The 26,199-nt window shown below is 39.0% G+C and overlaps 1 long non-coding RNA gene across 2 annotated transcripts; it reads right to left on the reverse strand.

Annotated features, from left to right (window-relative positions):
• Positions 1 to 1,894: 1,894 nt before the first annotated feature.
• LOC133225658 (uncharacterized) lies at positions 1,895 to 25,964 on the reverse strand. Of its 2 annotated transcripts, none has more exons than XR_009729228.1 (3): positions 25,628 to 25,964; positions 5,321 to 5,389; positions 1,895 to 3,698 (listed from the first exon to the last, which is right to left on the reverse strand). It is a non-coding gene; the product is annotated as an uncharacterized LOC133225658 (long non-coding RNA). The 2 variants fall into 2 exon arrangements; XR_009729229.1 differs by lacking the exon at positions 1,895 to 3,698 and adding an exon at positions 4,661 to 5,275.
• Between the last annotated feature and the right edge of the window lie 235 nt (positions 25,965 to 26,199).

The following is a 26,199-nucleotide window of genomic DNA, read 5'->3' on the forward strand; positions in this document are numbered from 1 at the left end:
CTGTCCTTAGATTACGTGTAAGCATATGCACAACAGAGACATCCAAGCTAATGCTAGAAGGGAGGTAGTTCCTAAGGATACTAACGTCTCGCCAGCGCAAGCTGAGCTTTTGACTTCAGACGTATTGGCTACAGGGACTCTGGAGAAAGACTGATTTAAATCAAAGGTTCTGTCTAGGAAAAAAACCTTGTAAATGGTAAAATGCAGTAAAATCATTTTCCTTCCTAACAACTATTTTTCAAAACTTAATCACAAACTTAATTATTTTCAATTAAGAAATTGTTCTGGGAATGAAACCAGTATCTTCTTAAAAAGTCCTCATCACTTGTTGCTGATAATCCTTTGCTGAGAGTTCTCAGAAAGTCTCAAAAGAATCAAGGTCAGTTTGATCAGTTTCATCCACAGTGACAATAAAGCACAGTGGTTCAGGAAAAAATCTAAGAACCTTTGAGCGTGGTAACCCTGCAGGAAAATGAATTTAAATACTTCCATTTCATGCTGTGTATCACACCACTTTTTTTCACATTACTTGTAAGAAACGAAAGTTTGTTTGTCATGATGTTCAGATTAAGACTCAATTATTTACTTGCTGGAAATGAGAGAAGCACAATAAATAACAAGTTGCAGAAACTGCTGAAGGAGAGGGTGAAACGAGTCAGTTTGCTGAGGTAAAAGCCATCCAGCTGGCCCTGGACATTGCTGAACAAGAAAAGTGGCCAGTACTTTATCTCTATACTGACTCATGGATGGTGGCAAATGCCCTGTAGGGGTGGTTGCAGCAATAGAAGCAGAGCAATTGGCAACCCAGAGGTAAACCCATCTGGGCTGCTGCACTGTAGCAAGATACCGCTGCCTGGGTGCAGAACCTGGTGGTGAAGGTACGTCATGTAGATGCCCATGTACCCAAGAGTCGGGCCACTGAGGAACACCAGAACAACCAACAAGTGGATAAAGCTGCTAAGATTGAAGTGGCTCAGATGGACTTAGATTTGCAACATAAAGGTGAATTATTTTTGGCCTGGTGGGCCCATGACACTTCAGGCCATCAGGGCAGAGATACAACATATAGATGGGCCCCTGATTGAGGGGTGGACATAACAATGGACACTATTGCCCAGGTTATTCATGAGTGTGAAACACATGCTGTGATTAAGCAAGCTAAACGGTTAAAGCCTCTGGTATGGAGGACAATGGCTGAAGTACAAATATGGGGAGGCCTGGCAGATTGACTATATCACACTCCCACCAACCTGACACTACATCATCCTGTTAACAAACTCATTGACTTGACATTCATTAGATCATTCCTGAGAGCCTAAGTCACAGTTCCTAAGTTTATGGCTTAGGTTTTCAGGGTCAGCATTTGGAATGATAAAACTTCAAAGAATGCCTTTTAGATTTAAGCACAAGTTTACAGTAATTGTCCAAGTCATTTTTCATCCTGACATGCATGCAGCAAGCTTCTACCAGTTCCATTTATCTAGTTAAGAAATGCTAGCTAAACAGAGAAAACGTGGTTGTGATTTAATCTAGACACAGTATTGCTCTCCATCTTTTTTGTTCATACCATACGTTTAAAAATAGAAGCTGATTTGCATAATTGTTGGACAACATTTCAAATTGCATTTTTAATGTCAAATTATTTTAAAAGGTAAAATTCTGTATTGATATCTTTTGCTGAGACAGAAGTGGAAGTATGCACTTAGGTTTTTTGCATTTCACTAGTTGATTAAACATCATCTTAGTGAGAAAAGACCATTGTGTAACTTGATTTCCAACCTTTTACAGTTGAGGGAAGTCTTCTGAGCTTTCTTGCTAAGCATCAGTTTAGGAAAAAACCTAACCAAATTCTCTGAAACCTTAAGGCTTAAAAGTGGGAGTTATTAATTACATACTTAGAATAAAATGTTAGTGATGTGCAACTCAAGTAACTCTTCCATTAGTTTTTTATTATCTTACAATGCCTGGGCACAAGATAATTGCTTGCCCTTGTTCATGTTATTTTACAAGTCAGCAATTGTAGAACTCACCAGTCTTTAACCCAGGGCTGTTTGACTTCTCAGTATCTTCATGAGCAGTGTTATCAGTCATCCTTTTCCGCTCTGCAGTACCCATTTCCTCCATTCAGCTTGCAGAAATCTAGGAATTGTTAGCTCTGAGATAGGTCAAGGTATTTAAATCTTTCACAATACAGTTCTAGCCCTCCCCTCACCAGGAAAACCTAACACTCTAACACCTTTTGGATATTGTGAAATGATGGAAATTCAGGAAGATCTCCTCCCATATCCCTCAACTAATCCTTTGAGCACCAACAGATGCTGTTCCTTTTCAGCCTCATGCCCCCTTCCCTAAAGTCCACAGTCCTGCCACATGCAGGAGTTTCAACTAAGTCTTGGCACTTGGGAATAAGAAGGGGCTTCCAATGAGGAACATCTAATTTCGAGTGCTCTTTCTTACAGCATTCACAGAGAGGTTAAATAGGAAGCAGCACCTCAAATCTGGACAGGAAGCCAAGACAGTAAAGCGACCTGTTTGATATCCCATATGCTTAGAATCACAACCCCCAAGGGTCTCTTCTCACACTAGAGCAGCAGGGAAGCCCCACAGCAGTCCCATACTCTCTTAAAGGAGCTTTGGCCACTGCTAGTATCATTTTGACATGGTTTTTAAAAAAGTTTGGGATGGGGATTCTTTTTTCTACGGCATACTTACAAAGAGGTCACAGTGCAGCCCTCATGTAACAATATTTGTCTGAAATGAACCTCACCTGTTCTTCTCTCACTTGCTATTTTCTCCCAGCATAGTGGAATATACATCAAGGGTCAACCCCCAAGCTTTCCCTACAGGCTGCTGCTATAGCTCTTGTAAGCCTGAAGTACAATCCGTGTGAATTCTTGTTACTTCAGACCTCGAGTAAAGCCTAAGCCAACTCACCAAGGGTACTACTTTCCTTAAGACAAACAGCACAATGCAAAACAAGCAACTGAAAATGACACAGGAGCCAAAGGTAGGGTGACATATTTCAAGGGGATGCTCTCCTCTTCTTGTGACCACTATTTGTCCTGACTGAAGTGCATAACATTGGAACATTTCTGGCAATGATAAGGTAGTAAAGAGCAACACAGTTGCCTTGTAACTCTCATCCATACTATAATTTGTGGTTTGAGATCCAATGATTTGTCTGTATTGATCCCCATGAAAACAGCAAAAATCAGTCACCAAACTTGCTCATATTCTGCCCTGGAAAAAGCACAGAAGGCCACAGGGAAACCATCCTAAAATGTCTATAGTATCAAACACTGTGCACAGCACTTCACAGCCAAATTTGATGCAAGCCCTCCACCTTTAAAAAAGTTATTACACATTTTAAACAACTGAAAGTGTTCCCAGGAGTCCCAACTCTGCACATAGTAGGATCTCCCTGAATTAAAAGTGATTAAATTGATTGATTATTTAATTAGCTTTAAATTAATCCTATCCTCCTTGAACCTGTGACGGCCTTTGAGATTTCTGTGTTCATGATGAAATTTCCTAGAGCAGGCAAGGTAAATGGCATTTCTGAGAGCTTCTGAAGAGGTTGTTCTTCCAAAACCAATACCCTTTTGGTAAATTTTATGCTGTCCTTGTGCACCTGATTCAAGTACTGCTCAGTGGTTTTGATGGCTAACTGATTAATTTTCCTTCTCTTCTCACATGCCCTGCAGGAAGAGCAGATGGCACAGTCATCACACCGAACATCTAACAGACACTGATACAATAAGACTGGCAATAAATTTTAAAATTAAGTTACAAAAACTGTTCCCCACAGTGTATTTAAAATTCAGCTGTGAAAACTGAAACCCAGTTCCATTCATGATCAATAGCTTTTTTCTTAAAAGGAAAATTCAGACCTATATTCATATTTACTACTAACCCTTCAAGACAGCTTGCTATGGAAGTGGCACAGAAGTAGTACCCATTTTTTTCTTAGCTTATGTATGAGGAATTAGGCTTTTCCCAATTAGACAAGATCTTCTATACTCCATGAAACTGCTTACAGTATCTTAAAAGACTGATTTCTCTTACTAAGAGGAGGAGTTACAAACTTGAAAAAGGTATATTGTAAACAGGCTAAGATAGCATTCAATTAAATGCAGTTAAATGCAATTAAAAACTTCCTTAAAAAAATCCAGTCTTAAAATGCTTGGAGTCATACCTCCTGTGCCCACCCCCCCTGCTTTAAAAAGGAGACAAAAATGGAACAAAAATCTGAGTCTAAACTCACTTCTTAACACGATAAGAGTGAGTTTCACATTGAGGCCAGATTGTCTGATCTTCAGGGCTTTATGCAAAGTTAAATATATTTACTGAAGCTTCTGGATGGATGGTAGATTTGGGAAAAAAGGTAAGGAGGCTTCATGGGCAGTATGACTGGCAGAAAACTTTATAGAAGTTTTAGAGCACTTTGCTGTGGCCATGTGTTGGTAATTGTGGAAAAATAGTTCCTATGGTAAAAAAAAACCCACAACAAACCACAAACCAGAAAACCCAAACAAATCAAAATATAACCCACTCCCTCCCCCCCCCCCCCAAAAAAAAACCCAAAAACCCCCAAAAGCCCAACCAAACCCCCCAAAACAACAACAAACCATAAGCATATTTGGTCATCCAAACACTGTTTCATTCCAAAATGAAAAGCAGATACAACAAACAGTTTGCACGATCTTCTCCAGGTTGTTTCTTCAAGTAGGATTTCATAGCAGAAATTACAAACATTATGGCAATGAAGGGCTCATAAGTCAAACTGAGTAAGGCATGAAAAGCTTTTATCTAACCCGAAGCTAGTTTAGCAAGCATATACTACATCCATGGTTTAGTTATTCAAAGGCCTCTATTTCACATGCTGGACATTAGGACCTCCATAAAGTAACTGTTCTGCCAGGTCAATTCCAGAGCATGAGAAAGCCTTCTTCAAAGATCCTCAGCCCTTACATTGGTTTACTCTGTGAAAAAGCACAGGAGAAATTCTTCACAGAGTACCAATGAGCAACTTTAAAAAAAACAGACATGTAAAATTAATGGTGTTCTTAAGAACCTTTAAAATTAAATTTATTTTCAAAAATAAGTTACATTTGATGAATCTGCTTCTTAAAGCCATTCAGAGATACTCTTTGAATGGACAAAACCCATCTGCTCTATGATTGTGGAGTCTGTCACATCAAATCTCTCTCCACACTAATGGCCATTTAGCAACACTCTTCAACCCATTTAAAGTGGAAGACCCTCAGACTAAAAACTGAAAATACAACAAACTTAGGTGGTTAATCTCAATCTAATTTACCTGAATCAGAACAAGTGGAAGTGTAATCTTCTGTGTCTGTCAAATCCACTTTTTTCATCGCACAGATTCCTGTTAAGTTTTTATAAAGGAAAAAAAATAATTACTTCATTTCCAAAACTATGACCCGAATTTGTGATATAACTAGTGTAAAAAAATGATTTGCTGTACTTCTTACAGGATTCTACAATTTCCTTCCCAGTCTGGTTAAAACCACTGCTCTAGCAGCCACACACTACAGTTCACTTGACAGCTGGTGACTGAAATGCTATCTATGCTGCAACTGCAATTGCAGCTGTCATCATCTTTGTTTAATAGTATAATGTAATCAAGCTATTTTTTAATTGGCATCAATGTTGTTTTCCTTGTTAGGCCAATTATTCTTCCCCACACAAATTGGCCATTATGTTGAGAATGTATGTTAAAAAAAAAAACAAACAACAAAGGCACAACTGGTAGTCATCTGTATTTTTCAGATCCAAGACCTAAATACAGACAGACCATCTGAACTTCGCAGTTCTGACAGATTCTGCCTGTTCTCTGCACGTTTGGTGCCTTATCCTGAAACTTTGAGCCAGAATCTGTACTCTAAAGCTGTATATAAACTCTTTTACCAAGCCAGTCACACACACACAGGACAACTAGGACATTCCACTTGCAGATTTACTAATTATATTACTGAAGAAGCCCATAAACATAATCTCCCCCTACCCACAAGAAACAAAGTTTTTCCTCCATGTTACTGTTCAGAAACTGCTGTTCTCTAGTTCTCTTCAGCTAGGTGCTGCTCCTTCAAAACCAGAGAGAACACTGCAAGCAACCTCAGGATGTAAAAGGCTGTAATTTGAAAACATTTTCCCATCCCAGCCTCTCCCTACAATGCCTTATTATTCAATCCTTTCCACTCCCTCCCTGCTGGGCTACCTCCTGTGTTATACTGCAGTAACTACTAGATATTGGATTAAAAAATTCACACCAAAAAATAATTCTTTAACGCCCATAGGACAGTAAACTTTTAACCTGCGTCAGTTCCATGATCCAGTTCAGGCAATTCAGATGCAAAAGCAGTTGCATCATCCAGGTGGAAAATGTTCTAGGAGTGGAAGTGAAGAGCTAGGAAGCTTCAGTTAGGGCATATTATACTTCAAGATTCTCTTCTCCCATTGAAGGATTTGTGAAGAGGCAACAACAGAACAACAAAAGCAAGACAATTCTGTTCTAAAATACTTTAAATCATAGGATGAAGTATAGGTTAAACCATATTCCAAGTGCTTTGTATTTTCCTAATCAACAGAGACAAGTGCCAAACCAAAATTTGTGCCAAGAAGAAAGTATTAGAAACAATACAGCCTTGGGGTATAAGAAATTTCTTTAAAAATCAGAGCATTATAAAGCTAGGAGTAAATGTTGTTTCCTCTGTGCATTTCTATTGGAGCCTGTAGGAGATACCGCAGAAGTAAAACGAAAGCACTGTTTGTGTAATAAGTTTTAACACTCTGCTAAAAGCAAAACCAAACCACAAACATAAAGCCTGGGTAGCCATCAACAAAACACAGAGGAAAAAAAAAATATTTCTTTATGCCTATAGACCTAAAATGACATGTCCATTGGTATTTCATTTAAGACTTACAAAAATGTGCTGTTAAGATTTATGGAGTTTCTCTGGAAAAAGGTAAAAAAACCCAAGCCACAGCTATACCCTGATTAACAGCAGTTTGTAAGGCTAAATCAGGATGAGGTAACCTGAAAAGAGAAAAAATCACTCTCTCTTCTTGTGTATGCAGTTGCCAGGTGACCATGAAGCACAGAGCTCTCCTTTCAAAGGCTTAAAAAGTCAGGGAACACATGAATCTGATATACAGGCCCTAGCCATGGTTTCCACAGGATGACATCCTTACAGGTCTTTTTCTTTTCATCCCCATTGTGAGGAAGATTCTTCTATTTAACATCCATAGGACAGCCCTACCAAACCCAGCATCAGGTGTGTGGCTGGTACCCCCTGCTCCCGACCCCTGGTAATGTGGTTATCATAACTAACATCATTTCATGAGGCAAACAGCCATATACAGGTCATGTATTTGTTCCCTTTCCCCTTGTTATCAAGCCCTGAAGGTCCTGTGAACCAAGCAGACAAACCACACAGATTTCTTCTTCCCCTCCCTGCTCTCCTCAAGGCTCCTGGGCACCAGACCAATTACTCCCTTTCTTGCTGGCCTTGAAGGTCCCAGGCACACAGCCAGCCAGGTGCTGTTGACAACCCATCACACAACAGCCCACAGAGCACTGTCTGTAAAATCAACCAGGTTCCAACTGGGGAACGTGGACCCAAACTGCTGCTGGTCACTGAGACCTGTGACTTCCCAGTGACCATGGATGCCTCCACTGTTGGCTGCTTCCTCCCAGGAATGAGGGAGTGACTTGTATTCTTTGACTAAGTGTAGATTATGATTGTTACATTGATACAGCAAAACATGTATTAATATTCTATGATTTGACGCAACCTGCAGAGGGTTAAGGTGATTAGAAACCTCAAGTTGTACTGTAAATGTTGTATTACTTACAAACTGTACTACATTGATTTTGATAGTGTGTCATTCTAACTGTAAATTCTATGCTATACTTATAATATGCTATTAAGAAAATCAAGTTTTAGTTGTAACTACAGTTTAGCATCATCATAATTCTTTTCAGTATACCTAAAAATCCCACTCTGTCCCCTTAGTGTCAGGTGACACAGGTGTGGGTACCTCAGCACTGAACACATGCACGCAGTTGCATAAATACTGTTTACCTCTCTACTGAACAGACGGGATGCTCAAGTCTTCATGGAGACCTTTCTGACTGAGCCAGCCACCTACTTTCTTTCAGGTTCAGGAGACCGCAGTCCAGTCACCCCCTCTATCATGCATGTTCAAGTTCTGCACCTTCCCCCAAACACCAGACTTGCTGCTTCTGCATAGAAGGTGAACGTGTTCACCATACAACCAGCCTGAGAAGGGGTTCCTATAGCTATTTCTACTGTTAGCCACAGTCAGCTCAGTTCTCCTATAAAATACTGTTTTCACTGTCAGTGTAGAATAAAACAAAGGACCATGACACTTTCCGCTCTTCTCCAAAAGATGCAGCAGCACTCCAGAAATGCTACTGTCACCTCAGTAATGCACCAGTCCACATCCTGCCCCATCTGCCAAATCAGTCATGCTAACACTTGAGACTTCCAGATTTAGTGAGCATTAGTTGTAGGACTCAAAATTCTGACTCATCCTCACTGACAGGGCAGCTGGAGAGGTTAAAGACATCTGACAAAGGCATTTTGAATCACCCCACTACCTAAAGTGTAGGAGCAGTGGGATTTTAAATCAGAGCCTCACCCTTCTAAATACCCATTTGAGATACTAGACACTGCTATACTTACTAGCATGAGGGTTTGAAGAAAAAATTGCATCATAGATAAAATTCATGTAAAGGACAGGGCAGAGGTTCTTACAGAGCCTTTTTTCAAAAAATAAATATTTTGTAAAAATACTTTTACAAAAAAAGTTTTGTCAACCTACCAGATTTTGGCTACTGACATGCCAGAAGCGGCATGTTTTTCCAGTTCTGCCAAAGAAAATCCAAACCTGGGTACAATGCTTATTTGAGTGTTGAAGGGTTCTGACTTACTATCTGCCTTGCTGATCCAGATAAAGCAGCATCAGTTCTAACTATTTCTTCTTTCTTAATGTAATCTAAGTTTGCACTAGTGATACGGTGGTTTCTGCTCATCTCCAAGCAGCTGCAGATGAGAACAGTATGTCCATTTACAAGTACAAAGCTGACTATACCTACCCAAATACAGCACAGAATTCTCACCTCAAAATCTTTTGTACTCTGGGGGAAGCAAACTGTGGTAGAAAATGTTCATTACAGTATTGCTGCATACACAACTATGGGTGCATGCTGCTCTACTATTTAGATAGGGATCTGGAACTGGTAAGGAATACAGAGATACTGCTATGAATCAATTGTTTACTCAAGATTTTTTAATTTTTTTATTTTTTTTTAAGTTATACATAGGCCTTAATAGACACCCCTAATTTAACTACAGTATTACTGAATTAAGCCATATACTGACAACAAAAGGGTTGTTTTTAAAAAACAAAGAGTAAATTTTTTATTGCTGTATAAATGAGTAAATGACCAACTCATGAACCCAAGGATTTATACTGCAGGAGTCAGAGGCTGACAGAAGTTGTGTATGCCTGGCCAGTTCTACTTGTTACTCTATATCTTTTCTAAAGGGAAAGCTTCCTAGGGCAAGCTGTCAAAGCACTGGTAAAAATGGAAAGAACCATTATATCTAGCCCTGCCACCTGTTTTCCCTTTTTCCAGTGTAGGATCACAAGATCCTGCTTAACAGCAGTTTAAGTTCAAGGCTTGACCAGAGCAAGAATTACTCCTAAAATACGCTGAATAATCCTGAAGAGCCCGCTGCAAAACATGCAGCTTGTGAATTGTAAGCAACTAAGTTTCTTAGCACCTTTACATCAGTAACCACTGAGGTAAAGCAAGAAGAGGTGGCAACCTCTGCTGCTTTGCAAATACACAGTGTTTTATACCACAACATCCCAAAATAACAGTTTTGTTTTGGATGAGGCTTATCTGATGAAAATGACCCACCTTTCAGAAAGTATAACTAGCTGAATTGTGTCTTAACAGGCACATATCCTCTTTCAGGCTCCTTCATTTCACAATGACTTGGAAAACCCCCAGAATTTCTCCCCAAGTTAACAATGCCTGCCCTCATCAAAAGATCAAGAGTAATCTTTTGATCTTTCTTCTCCACAAGACATAAGGCATTCTGCAGGAGAAAATTTCAGACTTGCTCCCAAAGATGCTCTCAACAAGTGTGATAAATGTTGGCATTAAACACTTCCAAATAAGATTTTAGTTAAAAAACAGAGGGTGAATTTGAGGTGGTAGTGGAAAGTGTTCAAACCAAATACACCACAAAGTTTTATGTTTGATTTTTATTGTTAATGAGTTTACACATCAGTATCTTTGCATTATCATTCGATGTACTCTACATTTATAGGCAGATGAACTGCAAGGAATGTGAACAAGGAAAGCCAGCTCACGCTGTAGGGAGGAACACATAGGCATACTAAAAATAAAGCATTAACACACCCCATATGCTGTGCCGCAGCAAATACCGTTATTTAGAATCATTCCAATAAAAGCTAACGATAGCAAAAGTTCAGACCTACTATAAAAAACTCCTGAAGGTGACTGAAGTCAGCCACATACTTCACTGCATAAAACCCACAAGTTTTATTGAAAAATTTAGTTTCTTCCATTTTAGAAAGAATGTGTAGTATAAGCCTTAGTATAATATATACCCAGTTGAACTAACTATGCCAGACAGGAGCTGAAATCCAAGTGGTGAAACAAATTGTCTTGTACACTGCCTATGACTATTTTTTCTTAAAAGACTTGTTTTGCACTTCAGTTGTATCTTTCTATGGAGTACGTTCTGTTTGAACCTCTGTGTTAGTACTACTATGCAGATGTACATTCTCTCTCGAGCTATATGTGCAAACCAGTAAAAAATGGAGAAGGTCTTCACTAAAGCCAAGTATTTTCTCAAAAGTAAGATTCTTTGTTATCACAAAATCATGTAATTTCAACTCAAACAATGTTGGTTTTCAGCATTTTTTGAAGCCACAGACAACATGGGTGCCTCTGTGTGCATCCATAGTGAATAGTCAACAAATAAGCAATTTTTTTCCGTAACTTTAAACTAAAGATAGCAGCCAGGACTGGATTATTTTTTAGAATGCATCAGTTAATGTTAATCAGTTAATCTTGCAACTGGGGAGAAGTTTAAGGAGATTTAGGAGAGGTAAGTTTTTTAAACAATAGAAACACTTCACACTGTCACACAACAGACAATGTCTACTGGCTCTAGCATGGAACTGGGTGAAAACCTCATAATCTAATGATGCCACCGCCCTGTGCAAATCTTAACCTAATTTTCACTCAATTTACAAAACGGTGGTAGCTTCAGACACCCTGCAGTGGAGAAGTGAAATCAGTTAGTTACATTCTGAATTCTTCAGGACTGGCATCAAGCTTCTCAATCTCAACCTTGTTAAGGTGCTCATTCACACTGTCTGTGTAACCACTCCAATTACAGGAGTATAGAGATGACGATCACTATGTTTTCTTAAGGTTTTGCTTTGTTCTGTTGGTGTTAAAACACAACAGAGGTCTTCCTATTGGCTTATTCAGTCTTTTGCTTTGTAGCAAAGTATGTAAAGTATGGAATCAAAACAGGACACCTTTGCTCAGTAGCCCTAACTTCAGCTCATCAGAAAATGTGGAAGAAAGTACAATGACTTAATACATACTAGAAAGCTTCAGGAAATTACCATTCTACAGTTGAGCCTGTGAGGTAACCTGATATCAGCAAAACCATGTGTCTGGGATTAAAACATGCAAGCATATTCTAGAAAGGCACATTTAAACCAAAAGTTGCATGGTTCAAGTTTGTTAGATTTTACCTGACAGGTCTGAAGTATTACTGAACCATCCAAAAGAACTACAGTTGATTTAAAGCATTATTGACATCACATCTTTGTTCTGTTCCAGAAGATGTATTTCATTAGCACCTCAGATGGAAGTTTCAGAGTCCACAGTGTATGTTCATTCTGGTATATCCATATGCTGAATACTAAAACCCCTTTTAAAAATCTAACTAGAACATTTATGCTTCATGCAAGAGTGGAGTTGCACTAAGAACTGGCATCAGAAATGCAGCTGAAACAAAAACAACATTCCCACCTCAGACCAACGTTGAACTCAAGCTGCCATTCTGAAGACTTTAGTTTTGTACATGGCAGAACTCTACTCACATTCAACAGCAAGAACTAAAATGTGTCTCCTGACTCATTTGCAGCAACTGTTGGACCACAATAGCTTACATTCACTGAACACTTTCACCACTGCCTGCTTCTGCTTAAAACTTCACTTCCAACACAAACAGAAACCACTAAAACCTCAAGATTCACTTTTCAACTCAACCTGCCAAGTGAAAAGGAGTAATGCCCTGAGAATCAGCAGACAAGTAAGAACTCTCTACAGACACAGAAAAAGGGTCCCTTTTCTTACCCTTGTTCTGTCATCATAAGGGACTGCTGCCAGCCCCCTCTTCACAGAATCACAGAATGGTTAGGGTTGGAAGAGGCCTTAAGTTCCAACCTGTCCTGGGTTCAGCTGGAACAGTTATTTTTCTCACTCCTAGCAGCTGGTGCAGTGCTGTGTTTTGGCTTTAGTCTGAGAACAACGCTGAAAATACACCAGTGTTTTAGTTGTTGCTAAGTAGCACTTACCCTGATCAAGGACTTTGCAGTCTCTTGTGAGAGGAGGGAGAGAAGAAGCCAGAAGGAAGCAGTGACAGGACACCTGACCCAAACTAGCCAAAATGGTATTCCACAGCACAGCACATCAACAAGGATCAGGAATAGGCTTTCTACCATTTTATTTCTGCATTCAGAAACTTGAGACACTGAATTTGTCAAAATTTTTTTTCAAGAGAAAAGTAAGTTTTCTATAACATTTTGATCATAATCACTCCATTTAACTCAACTGGTTTTGTTCTCTTAGTTGTTTAGTATTTTATGGGACCCTTTATAGGTTAGCATCTGTCATGGAAAGGAACATGGTCCTCTGATCGCTAGAGATGCTAGGCCAAAGTTATGTTTCTACTCTTTAAGCAAAGCACGCTATTTTTATTCAGTCACTCAAACCCCTCTCATCTCTGAAGGCTCCAAACCCCATTTCAATCAATGCTTTAATTGTACCATGAGTTTTCAATAAATAAAGCTTTTCAGAGTAATTCAGAACACAGATCTGACACTTTAAAATTCAGTAGGGAACTGAATGATCCCATTCTATCCAGATGGATAGAATGATAGCTGATCCCCAGCTATCCAAAGAATAAAAATAAATAAAATGGCATTTTCATTTAAGTACATTCTACCCTTGCTTGCTAAATTACAGTCCCATACACCTAGTATGTAAAATACTAAACTCAAGTTACAGAACATCCTCTCTCAGTATCTCAGATTAAGTATTGCTATGCTACTTGATGCTTCATGTAGTGTATCTTTCAGAAAGTGAGCATTTTCATATTTGCCAAGTGAGTCTATGAGAAAAGCTAACTCCTCAATTTCTATGTATTAAGATTACTGTGCTAACAGTATAGTGTGACTACTAAAATATTTTTCTACCATTTTTAGGTTGTCTCAAGACTGAACAAGTGCCATTTAAATGCTGCATGATATTTAACCCGAATGCTTAAAAATAAACATATTATTAAGTACAGCAATTTAGAATACCCATAGGTAGGTAGTAAGAATTACTGTAACTGAGGCATAATTTCAGAATGCCATGAAGAATATTATCTTTTTTTCAATATCTGATCCTGCAAAATACACATCAGAACACAATAGAACTGATGCAGTTAAGTATTATTATTATTATTAAAAATCCAACAAAATGTTAAGACTGCACAAAACCCACACTGGTACAAGGGAGCAAGAGCACTCTTACAGCAAAGTCACAAAAGTTAGTATTTTTCAGCTGTATAAATTCTTTACTGCTTTCATATAGAATTATTTACATCACACACTGGTAATTACGAAAAAACACACATACTGTAAAAAACTATTACCTGCATCAGCGTTGTTTTAAGACCACAAAAAGTGATGATTATTATTACCAAGCTAAAAAACTAGGGAGTTAGAGCTTAGGGTAAAATGATAAATCTCTGAAGGGAATTTTTTCTCTGCACCCTTAGGAAGTGCTGATTAGTACCGACTATACTAATTAGCTACTACACTCATTGTAACATCTGTCCATAAGCTACGAATTCAAGTGCAGACTGAGTGTAGCTCCAGCCATGACAGAGTGAATGTGTGCTAAACAGCACCAGTTACTCTAAAGAAGTGTAGTGCTGTGAAGTTCTTGGGGCTTGCTTTCCAGCTAAGAACACTGGGGGAGGGGAGAAGAAAGGAACCAACCAAAACAAAACATGAGAAGTTTTATAGGTGCTTGAGACCATTTGTTTTTAACCGCTGTCTCAAGCGTGTGGATTGTGAATTACTTTTAAAGGACCTGTGAAAGACAATGGCCAGACCAAATCTGCTAACACTGCAAATGTTGTACGTGTATGTTCTTATCCACCACAAATTTCCTAGAAGTTCATTCAGAAAGAGCCTTGAAACAGATTTAGAGAGACTTCAAACACTAGAAAGTTTACTGTATAAAAAAAAGCTTCTGAAAGGGGTTTCCCTCACTTAAAGCACTTTTATAGCAGTATTAAATTTAATTCACTGAAATAGCCATGGAGCAAATCCATGATTTGCAGTCAAAAGACCTTTTCTTTACATAATTATTTTATTATGTGAGTATTTTGCAAAGCGGACGAAACCCACTCCTCTCACGTTTACCTTACTCCAATATCAAGGGTGGGCGTGCTTCCTGGAACGGATCTGATAGAGTAAAATTCTAAGAGAAACCTACAGTATATACCATGTTAATGACGCAGATCAATGCAGAAGAACACCTAGGTCAGTTGTTTTCAGAAAGTTAACTTTTACCATCTGTTTCACTTACTGCTTTTGTAGCAGGCCTGGAGTTTGACTGTAAGACTGCAATGCAACATTTGGGGAGGGAAGGGTGAAGAACAGACCACATACCACTCGACAGTTAGTGAAAAATAAACCTTTCCACATCAGCCTAACTCTAGGTATTAATTCATAATCAAAACAAGCAATGCATCAGAGCGATTTGTTTTTTTAATGGTAAGACAAGAAAACTCAGAACCATGATGTAGCATTAATTATATTAAATTTCTCTTCACTAAAATTGTGGATGCTGACACTTTCAAAGCAAAAAAAACCCTTGAAATTGTGAGGTGAAGGAAGAGCTAGAGTGCTGATGCCCCATGAAGACAATCTGTTGGTAACCGACCAAAATTCGTTTAATGCATTATCCTCAAAAGCCATAAAAAACCCCTACAGTATTTGAAAAAGGCTACAGCTAGAGGGATATAAAATGCATCCCTACTTTCTATTAGTTACTAAAGTGTCATAATTTCAATAACATTGGAAGCACACTGACATCTGGCTTCTTCAGATTACTGTTAGAAGACTTGGGGAGTGTTTACACATTTTGATAGAAGAGTAAATTCATAGGGTTTATGAAAGTTTATACATGTTGGGGCACTATGGCTACGTTTTCTGCTCTTCAAGAAAAAGTTTTCTCAGTAAGTACTTAGACAGCAGTAAAAAAAAAAAGAAAAAACAAAAAAAATGAACTTGCGTACTGGAAAGCCATTAGCCATTACAGTACCAGCACACACAACTTTTTATTGCTAAGGACTTATTAACAGTATAAAAGCCATCATGGCAAACAAGCCTTGCTGGCTCCATCTTCCTGATCACTATCACTGCCTAAACAGACAGATCATACTGATAATATTTTACTTCTTTATTTATGATAGAAATAGCACACGTACTCGTTCATGAGAAAAGACATTAAATACTCCACCTAAAATAACCAGGTATAAGTAAATAACTGGGTATAAGTAGGAATTACCAACATAAACCACCACTAGATAATTCTTATTTAAATCTAAATATGTTTTTGAAGTCCATTCCGCTGGCAATTACAGGTAGACACCAGTATACTCCTCAGTGTCAGAGGTATATAACCTGGACATAATCAGTCAATTTTAAAAAATCTAAAGTTTTATGTTTTAGCATTATTCAGTAGCTATGGATACTCACTGCCTGAACATTGCTGTTGATGCCTCAGTCGCTTCCAGGATCAATAACATCCTTCCAAAGGGCTCCCTCGCCCCTAGAAATTCAAGGGAAATATTTCAGTAGACCTTAAAACCCAAAATTGACAGAAAAACGGTGAAGGGAAAATTGGATTTTGTAAGTAAGTGTAAACTCAAAACAATTAAATGCTTCCTTCATCATGAAGTAAAACCTAAATGCATGAAAATAAAGAAGATCTAAGGAGATAAAATAGTGCAAGTGAAGAGATCATTACTGACACATCCTAACACCTTATTAAACCTTTTTTTTATTTAGTTGTTATCTCAAGCAGGAAGCACACCTAGCATAAAGTAGCCACCAGAAATAAGTTTTTAGTATCCTTCACTTAGTGACTGAAGGGCAACAATAAACGTCATCCCATGAAGCACTGCATTGCTCATGAACACAAGTTAAGTTTTAAAGCAAACTAACATGACATAGTGACAAATTACCCATGCTTATACCTGAAACATGACCTTTAGGTTCCCAGAGTTACAAGCCTCGGTCTCATTTATAAAAACATACACTAAAGTGATGTTGAAAGATGCCAAAGGCACTACAAAGTGAAATTTTCCATTTCAAAGTAGACAAATTTTGTTTCACAATTTACTTAAAAGAAAAGATTACACTGATTAAGGGGGACTTTCACATCTTGATTATAAAAACCTTAGACCTAAAAAGTGCATATGGCAAACAGGAGGGGGGGAAACTGCAAATAGCACACAGAAGAGCACGTTGGTCAGCCTCAGTAATGGTTGCCATGTTGTTGCATCCTTAGATCATGGAGGCTGCAAGTCATGCAATGTTTCTGTGGAGTGGTAATACCTTTTATTAGACTAATACGATGGAAAAAAGACCTGATGTTCATCTGGGCATGTAAGCCCTCTGAGGTCACTCACTGTGTGACCAAAAGCTTGAGTGGCACTCTGTCCCATTATAAGCTGGTCTAATAAAAGGTAATTACGTCCCTCCACAAGCCTCATCTGACATATATTATACCACAGGCAGTCTCTGCAAAGAGATGATAGTGAAAAATCAGGACACTGGTTTAGCAAGAATCATGTACCATCATAATACATAATCACTCAAGACTGTTACAGCATTTCATCTAAATACCGTAAGCAGCAAAAAAGCTATGCCAAAAAAGCAGAAAGCCCTCATATTCAGGAAGATAATATATTCAGAGAACTTCATAGATTGAGGGAGCAGCACCCTACTAAGTCTGTAATGCCGAGCTATGGAGAAAGGCAGCTGGCGGAAATTCAGTCCCTGGGAAGAGGGAAGAACTTAATTATCACACTGGTATTTATTAAAAGAAGTTCCTGTATTACAAGAGCTGTTTCTCTTAGAGAAAAGAAGAAACACAGGAGAGAGAGTTAGCTAACAATCTGCCCTGAACAGACGAGACTTACTTCACCTGGGAGAAGCACAGATTATGTACATCCAAGCTACAAACATTGACAGCCTCCTGAATTAGCTTTAGAGGTCAGGTCTTCAAGAAAGTCCTTAAAAGGTCTTAGTAAAGTACTAGCCTTCAGCTGGCTCCTTGGCTTTCATCACCAGTTCTCTCAGAAATGCCTCAAGTTGGACAAGAACACATTAGGTAATTTAAGTTCTCCAGTGTTTTCTTACAATACAGGATTAATTATGTATTCTCATAGTACAGCTGTACTTCAAACATAACTGAGTAACTCTGCCACAAGCATATGGCACTCTAGGCACGCTACATTTCAGCCACCCTCAGGCATGAAAAATATGTCGTCTAAGCTAATGACTCCAGACGTGCACATTCAAGAGGTAATTTAGAAGAAGGTGCTTTAAGAGATCTAATTTTCAAACTAGAGTTCCTTAGTTCAGCAGACAAACTTATTTCTTCAGTTGTCTACCCTGCTAGATACATGAACACAAAATTATTACTATTAACATGGCAAGTACCGAGATCCTAAAGACATTATTGGGGAATGTTCTTCAACAGTTTTTGAAAAAATGACTGGTGTGCAGAACACAGATGAAGTGCCCCAGCCTATGAAATGCAGTACATAGCAGGCTGTTGGCTACCACATTTTGTTGTCAGGTCAGTCCAATCCCATAATAATCCCAGGGCTCCACAGCAACTGACAGTTTTATAATGGAATATATCACTTTTTCATAATCAGGATTAAAACTGAATTGACTGTTTTCCAATAGTACCCCAATAAAGAAGGACTTTTTTGACTGTTGAGGATGGTCATACGTAAGAGAAAAAAACCCTCCCATCCATAAACCAAGAAAGAATGCACATGCTCACAGCCTGGATACGTATCAGCTTTAGACAGATTCAACACATTGTTTTAATGACTGAGGAGTAGAATCCATTAAGCCTGTTTTCCCTCAACCTGATGAACAAATGTTAACACTTTGCTGATCTCCTGTGAATCACGTTTATCTATTTCAATACAAGGTAAAGGTTCCTAAACCAACTAAAGTAGAACACTGAATAAAAGCAGTGAGAAAGATACAAAAAGACTGCTTAAGTTCTTATGTTTAGCACCTCCCATTCTCAAAAGGTTGATGAAAAGTAAAGAAGCATGTAGATGTGACCGGTACCCCCTGCTCCCAGTTCTGGTAATGTTAGTATAGCTAACACCATTTCATAAGGCAAGCAGCCATTCTCTGTGACCAAACAGGTCATGTGTTTGTTCCCTTTCCCCTTGTTATCAAGCCCTGAAGGTCCTGTGAACCAAGCAGACAAACCACACAGATTTCTTCTTCCCTCTCTGCTCTCCTCAAGGCTCCTGGGCAACAGACCAATTACTCCCTTTCTTGCTGGCCTTGAAGGTCCCAGGCACACAGCCAGCCAGGTGCTGTTGACAACCCATCACACAACAGCCCACAGAGCACTGTCTGTAAAATCAACCAGGTTCCAAGTGGGGAACGTGGACCGAAACTGCTGCTGGTCACTGAGACCTGTGACTTCCCGGTGATCAGGGATGCCTCCACTGTTGGCTGCTTCCTCCCAGGAATGAGGGAGTGACTTGTATTCTTTGACTAAGTGTAGATTATGATTGTTACATTGATACAGCAAAACATGTATTAATATTCTATGATTTGACGCAACCTGCAGAGGGTTAAGGTGATTAGAAACCTCAAGTTGTACTGTAAATGTTGTATTACACTACTTACAAACTGTACTACATTGATTTTGCTTATAGAAATCGTGTGTCATTCTAACTGTAAATTCTGTGCTATATTTACATAACATGCTGTTAAGAAAATCAAGTTTTAGTTGTAACTACAGTTTAGCATCATCATCATTCTGTCCAGGATACCTAAAAAACTCCTCTGTCCCCTTGGGTCAGGTGACAGAATAGGAGAAAGAAAATGAGTTTGAAGAACCACAACAAGCAAGCTTGCACACTTCCAGTGTTCACATTAACTGAAATGGGATATTTCAGTTCCAAAATGAGTGCTCTTTAGATACAGATGTTAGATTTGCAGGTGTCATGGTTTAAGCATTTAATTGCCAGCATTTCAGGAAGATACACAATTGTGCCTTCTGGGACAATACAGATTGTGCCTTTGAGTCTTTTGACTGAAGAACATGTATTAGATTGCTCACGATGAAAAGTTTTCTTGTACCACTGTGAAAATAACTGAAGACTACAGAAGCTGTAGTCATACTGTCTGCAGCCAGGATAACTTAGTAGTATCAATACTAATTGATGCTCTCCAGCAACATTTGATTACGGCCTTTCATACCTTACAAAGCAAATATTACTAACCAAGAGTCCGAGTAGAATGCATCTGTATCTGTGACCTAAAAGATATCATACAAATAAGTATTATATTTAAAACAGATTAACAAACTCAGGATATTATTACCTAGGACTATAAATTAGAGTTACTTCCCTTTTTATCTGTCACAGCAAGTTTTCCTGTCCTTTTTTGCAGAAAGGATGCTGGTGCTTATGAGAACCATATAGTTCTTGCTTAGCAAAGCCCAACCCATACTGCAGAATTTTATGAAAGCAATTGAAAATGAAAAACAAACACAAAGCTTAAGTGGCATCTCTGTGTCCAAAAAAAATGGCAAAACAAAACACTTAGTACTTGCATTAGTAAGGACAACAGTAAGCTCACCTGCCAAAACCAGCCATGGATGTGGCTGAAGTTGTTATGACCTTCAGTGGGAAAAAAAAACCCAAACACCCAAAAAAACAAAAACTCAAAAAAACCCACCAAACACCAAACCAAACCAAACCAAAAAACCAAAACCACAAACAGACTGAAGTTTGTCCCCACAATGGAACTGGAAGGTGGAGTGATGAGGGAACAAATTCTTCTCCTTTTGTAATTTGAAGGTCTTTTATAAATACTCGTACAGAGTTTAAATGGTAACCGAGATTTCTGAATTTGGACAAAACCCCAGAGTGAAAATAGCAAACACCCACCCTCTACCCACAAAAGCAGGCCCTCAAAAAAACTGTGGGCTATATTCTTCTTACCGTCTGTAAATTGATACTGCCCAGGTAGCTCAAGTAAAATTCACTAAACATCTTGATATCCACTGAGAAACCACTAAAAACCAGTCTATCCAACACATAAAAGTTCCTCAGCATAAGGCTAAATAACGCAATTCTTATAACAACTCCCCTACATGTCCCTCCCCCAGCCAAAAAAACCACCAAACTTAGAACTGAAAAGAACAGCATTCACAGCAAAGAAAACTTACACAATATTATTTTGGGGCAGAAAACAGCGAGAGGAGAAAGCTATCAAAGGATTTGAAAGAGGAATATATGACAACTGTGCTCTGCCAAAATCAGAAGAGCTTACATTAGCTAATGTAAACACATGCATTCTTTTTCCTCCCCCAAAATCTTAATTTTCAGTAAGAACAAAATATGTTTAAGGTCTATCTCAAACTTTTTATAGCTGTTTCTGATGGCTGCCACTGAATTACTACGCATAAGATTATTTTTTCATGTTAAGCTAAAATGAATGTAAGAACAAAGAACAGAAATAGGTGGGTGCAAAAAACCACACCCAAAGGCTAAAGCTTTATTGCTCTCAGGATAAGTAAAAATATTTATGAAACTTATCACAATATTTGAACAGGATTACTGGTTTGTTTTTTGGGTTGTTTGTTTATTGTTTTTTTTTTCCCACTAGGGTGTGACAGATTGATTATTCAGAAAATAGAATCACAGCAGGCTCTTGGAATGTATCTATAAAGAGTTAGTCAAACAGTCTTGCTGGGTTGACTTGCAGCTTACATATTTATGAGATGCTTCTAAATTTCACTCCAACCAGCAAAGAGAAACTATCTAGGAAAACTAGAGTGGAAGGAAACTCTCATGAATTATCACAAAACGAAGTTACAATCTTTAAAAAAAAAAAAAAAAAAAAAAAAAAGGAACACCAGGATACAAAACAAGATAAAAATAAATTCCGAGAATTGATAGGACAGAGCTTAGATGCAAAGCAACCTATAATGTATGATTAAATTAGACAGAAAGGATGGTCTACTGTAAGTTAGGAAGCACTGTTTTTCTGCAGAAAAATAAGAGGAACAATCATCTGATTAGCAGGTTCAAAACTGAAGCCTTAAGACCAAATCAAGTACTATTCAAACCGAGCTTATGCATGATTTAAGTACTGGGCTTTGAAGCTCCAAAGATTAATCCTGCCTTTGCTTCTAATTACACCCTGCAGCTATGCTCCAAGATACTGCATTGGACAAGACAATCAAGCAGATATTATACAAGGACAGCAAATCTGGTAGAAGTACAACTGAGACAACCCAATCTATTTTTATGGCTATGGGGACAGACTTTTACAAATTCCAAAATCCCAGATTTCAGCATGCACGCACTTAATCTTTAGACAGAAAAAAATCAAAATACCCTAATTCAGAGGACCATCAAGAAGCCGAGGAATAGCTAAGTGAAGGCCAACATATATGGAAGACAAAGTAGGACAGCTTTTTAGTAACTTCTCATTAATACAAATTATTTGAAATACCAATGTTAAATAATGCTAATTTACAAAACTGAGCTAATTACATATTTTCATTCTTAGTCTGCACTTGTCAGAAAGCTTCACACAGCTTTCCAAACAAGATGTTGCTCTTCCTGCCAGTGAAATTGCTGAGCTGGTACTACAAATGCCCAGAATGGTACACTGCTAATCCAGCAACTTGGGCCTCCGAGACACATTTTAATAAACATTGTCTATTTTCAGCCTTTTGAATCACAAGACCAGGTTTAAGCCTGTACATTTTAGCTTTGTAAAAAAAAAAAACAACCAAACCTATATGAATCACCATTCAATCCAATAGTCTTTCAGTGCAATTGCAGTCAATATTTATTCCTGTCCTTTGGCTTACAGTTACAAAGGTATTAAGGCATCCCTTCCCACAAAAAATTTCTCTTGGGGCAGGTCATAATTTCTTAAGACAAAGGCAAACTAATTTTCACCTTTTCAACGTACAGGTTAAAATTACTAGGCTGTGCTTTCAGTCTTCTTGACATTATATTCCAATTCTAGATGATTACTTCCACTTTGATTTAGCACTCCAATTAAGAATGATAGTCTAAAAGCCCTGAGTGTTTTGGCTACGTTCCCTCCCATGCAAGGGAGTCAAGAGAATAAATGCTAGGGCTGCTGTTAAACTGTTCTAGTAACTGTCACATATTTAAAGAGTGCGTAAAATTGAAGATCTGTTTTTTAAACCTAGTAACATAGCCAAGAGTCATGATTAATGTACTTTCAGAATAAACCAAGTCAGTAAGCATATCAGGGAAGGCTTTTGTACACAATTCAGTACAAATAATCTTCATTTTGCAACGCAGTTTTATCATCAAACCTTTACATAAATATTACCATCACTAACCTTTTTTACTTTGCCTTTTTAAGTATATTCTTACAGCAGAATATTTACCTCAGAAAAGATATCCCAGCCGAAGAGTGATAACGGACCTGGATCAGCTCCCTGACCTGCTTCCCTGCACAGCTGGCAGACCCTGTACATACATACATCAAGCCACTTTACTTGCAACTCACCTGCCTCCTTCTCAGCTCATTAACAACAACTGGCTGCAGGTCAGACTGCTCTCAGGGGCTGGCTGTGTCCCTAAGAGGAGCTAAGCAGGCTCTTGAGAAGTTAAGAGGTAAAGCTTTAACTGATCCTGTCATCACAAATAGGGAAGCGATAGGAAAGTAAAAACTCTGGGTTCTGAAGCTCATTTGGGAGATGCTGTTCTAAAAAAACTAACCAACCAAAACAAACAACAACCACCAAAAACCCAACCAAACCACATCACCACCATCACACATCACAACCGTAAAACTACAAATACAGAAAAATGACACTTATAAAAGAGAAAGGAGTGACAGAATAAACATTCAGAGAGTCGTCAGTATAAGAAGGACACTCTAGGCAACTTCACCATCTCTCTTTTAGAAGAGGATTCACATTTATACAGTGGGTCTGTTAGAGATCATAAAGTTATATACTTGTCATATTAGCTGCATATTTACATGCTGCACTGAAACTACTGCAGCACCACATCAGACAAGAGCTTATAAACACCACTAACTTGTAGCAGACATCTTATTTAAAAGAAGCACGGAGGGGCCCAAATATATTTCATTTACAGAATAAGCCACAAAATTAACATTTTAAAAGCTGAAAAGCTTTTACTGACAGGATTTCACAACTCCAGCATTTTAGTAATGAGTGACAATTTTTTTTTTTTTTACAAATTTTTCAGAATTTAAATTCCTTTTTCACTTATTTTAATGGAAAACTGTTAGCATTATTTCAACCTACACAATTCTGCCATCAAATGATGTGGTTTCTGGAATCAGAATTGCAACATTCTTGCCAGGCATGGAGTAAAAAGTTGTTTTCAGCCACAACTGTCAGTTTTTCACTCAATATCCTAAACATAATGCAAATCTTTAAGTCAAAGGCTATATGCAAACAGAATTCCCACGTCCTCTCTTGATGGCTACAATCCTTCCCAAGGGGACCCTCAGCTGAGGCTGTCCCTTCTGGTACACTGAATCATACATGCTGCAAAAAGAACTGCGCCTCACAAGCATACAAAGTCTCTTCATAGTAACTCAAGTGAGCTAACCCACACATTTAACAGATCAAACAGCATCCATGCTTTGCTTTTCTTGACGAGGCTTCCAACACGGAGCATCTCTGCATGTTTCCACTCTTCCTCTGTCCCCTTTACTTTTCCACAATTCCTTCCCTTGGTTTCTCTTACCTATCCACCTGGATTACAAGCAAGATGTGCTGCATCTGACTGGAAGCACTCTGACCCACATGCTTCGGGGACCACCTAACTTACTACTACCCTTTTGTTGCAGTAAGCTGCTGAATTCCTTCTGTGGGTGCTATAAATAACCTGTGACTTTCTCTTCCATAAGGGTACTAAACTGTGAAAAATTTGGAGGATCCTATCCCTTTTCAGGCACCACAGGAGTGAAGACACACACATACTGCATAGACTTCACAGAGGCATAGGACCTTTAAAGATCAGCTGCTGCCCATGACTGCCACTAGAAGCCATCAGCCACAAAAGCTTTGAATACTGTTGACCCTAAGGAAGTTCTGAAAAATAACCCAAAACCAAACCCAACCCCACCCCCAAAACAAAAAAACAAACAAAACCCCCCAAAAACCCAAAACAACAAACCAACACAAAATAACCAATCAACCAAAAATTAACCCAAAAAAACAACCACCACCCAAAACAGATTGAGAAAGACACAAAGATCTGTATTAAAATGAGTACCAGTTTGCTGCGTTTCACCCCTAGTTCTTAAACCCACGTCTGGATTATAATTGATTTGTCAAGGCACAGCTGAAACCAACAAACTCCCCACAACCAAAGTGCCTCACTTCCATCATTTTACCTACAGAAATCACACAAGAAAACACAGAGCCCTTTGATACTTAAGGCATTTGAAAAAAGTATTTTATTAAAAGAAAAAAACCCAACACACCCCAACAAACAAAAAACATTCTCAGTGTGACATTATTAAACTGACATTTCAGCTAAAGGGAAGCGGCACCCTCAAGAAAAAACTGTCTTGCTGTCATGTTCATGAATGTAATCTCTTTCTTTTAATGCTCTTTCAAGAACAGAATAAAACTGGCAAGAAAAGATAGCATACATCTTCCAAAGGTTTTTTTGTGAGCCTCAGGCAGACTGACCAGGTCAATGCTAGGAACAGTTACAACTACTCTCTTATGCCGTTAAGTGTTAATTGTGAGACACGGGAGCTTACAGAGTCCAGTATTACCTGAAGACAGTTTTTAAATACGGCACTACTCTCGCACAGCCTTCCTTTCAACAGTAGCTTGCTCTTGATTTGGAAAGACACATCCCAGCGCCCACAGCAGGCTGGTAAGGATTAGTGCCATGCCCTCCTGCATACATACCTAAACCACGGGGAAACTCCACCACCCGTACCAACTCAGCCAGGCATCAGCTGGGACCATTCCTACGGCAGTCATGAGCCATCCAAACACAAGGCAGAGGAAGACTGTCACCAACACCGAGGCTGCAGCATGCTGCTGCTCAGCTGAAGCAAACAGAGTCTCTACAGAACACTTCAAACTCTCACCTGGCTGAGGCACCCCGCATCCCTAAAAGTTACTAACTTCCCACAGGCCAGCATAAATAGCAGTCTAACCCGGGGCAGGGTTAAGCTAGGGAAAGGCCGAAGCCTCAGATCTCCGAGCGGTGGCAGCCAGGACGCGGCGGGGAAGCGCAGCCGGGCCGAGCTCCCCTCACCTCACGGGAGCGCACACCCACCAGCAAAGGCACTCACGGCAGTGAGCGGCGCAGTGGAGCACCGACAGCTTAGTGACAGCCATTCCTATTCCACGCAATGAGAGAAGCGGAAGCGGGGAGACACCTTGGTCCAGGGCGGAAGTCCCGTGAGACCGGCCGCCTCCTTTATTGCCGGGAGTGGAAGGTATTACCCTTAACCAAGATGGCCTCGCTTATT

This window comes from Neopsephotus bourkii, unplaced genomic scaffold, assembly GCF_033783945.1.
Source record: "Neopsephotus bourkii isolate Nb327-2 ecotype Australia unplaced genomic scaffold, CSIRO-AGI_Nbou_v1 NB_1765, whole genome shotgun sequence".
Taxonomy (NCBI): Eukaryota; Metazoa; Chordata; class Aves; order Psittaciformes; family Psittacidae; genus Neopsephotus; species Neopsephotus bourkii.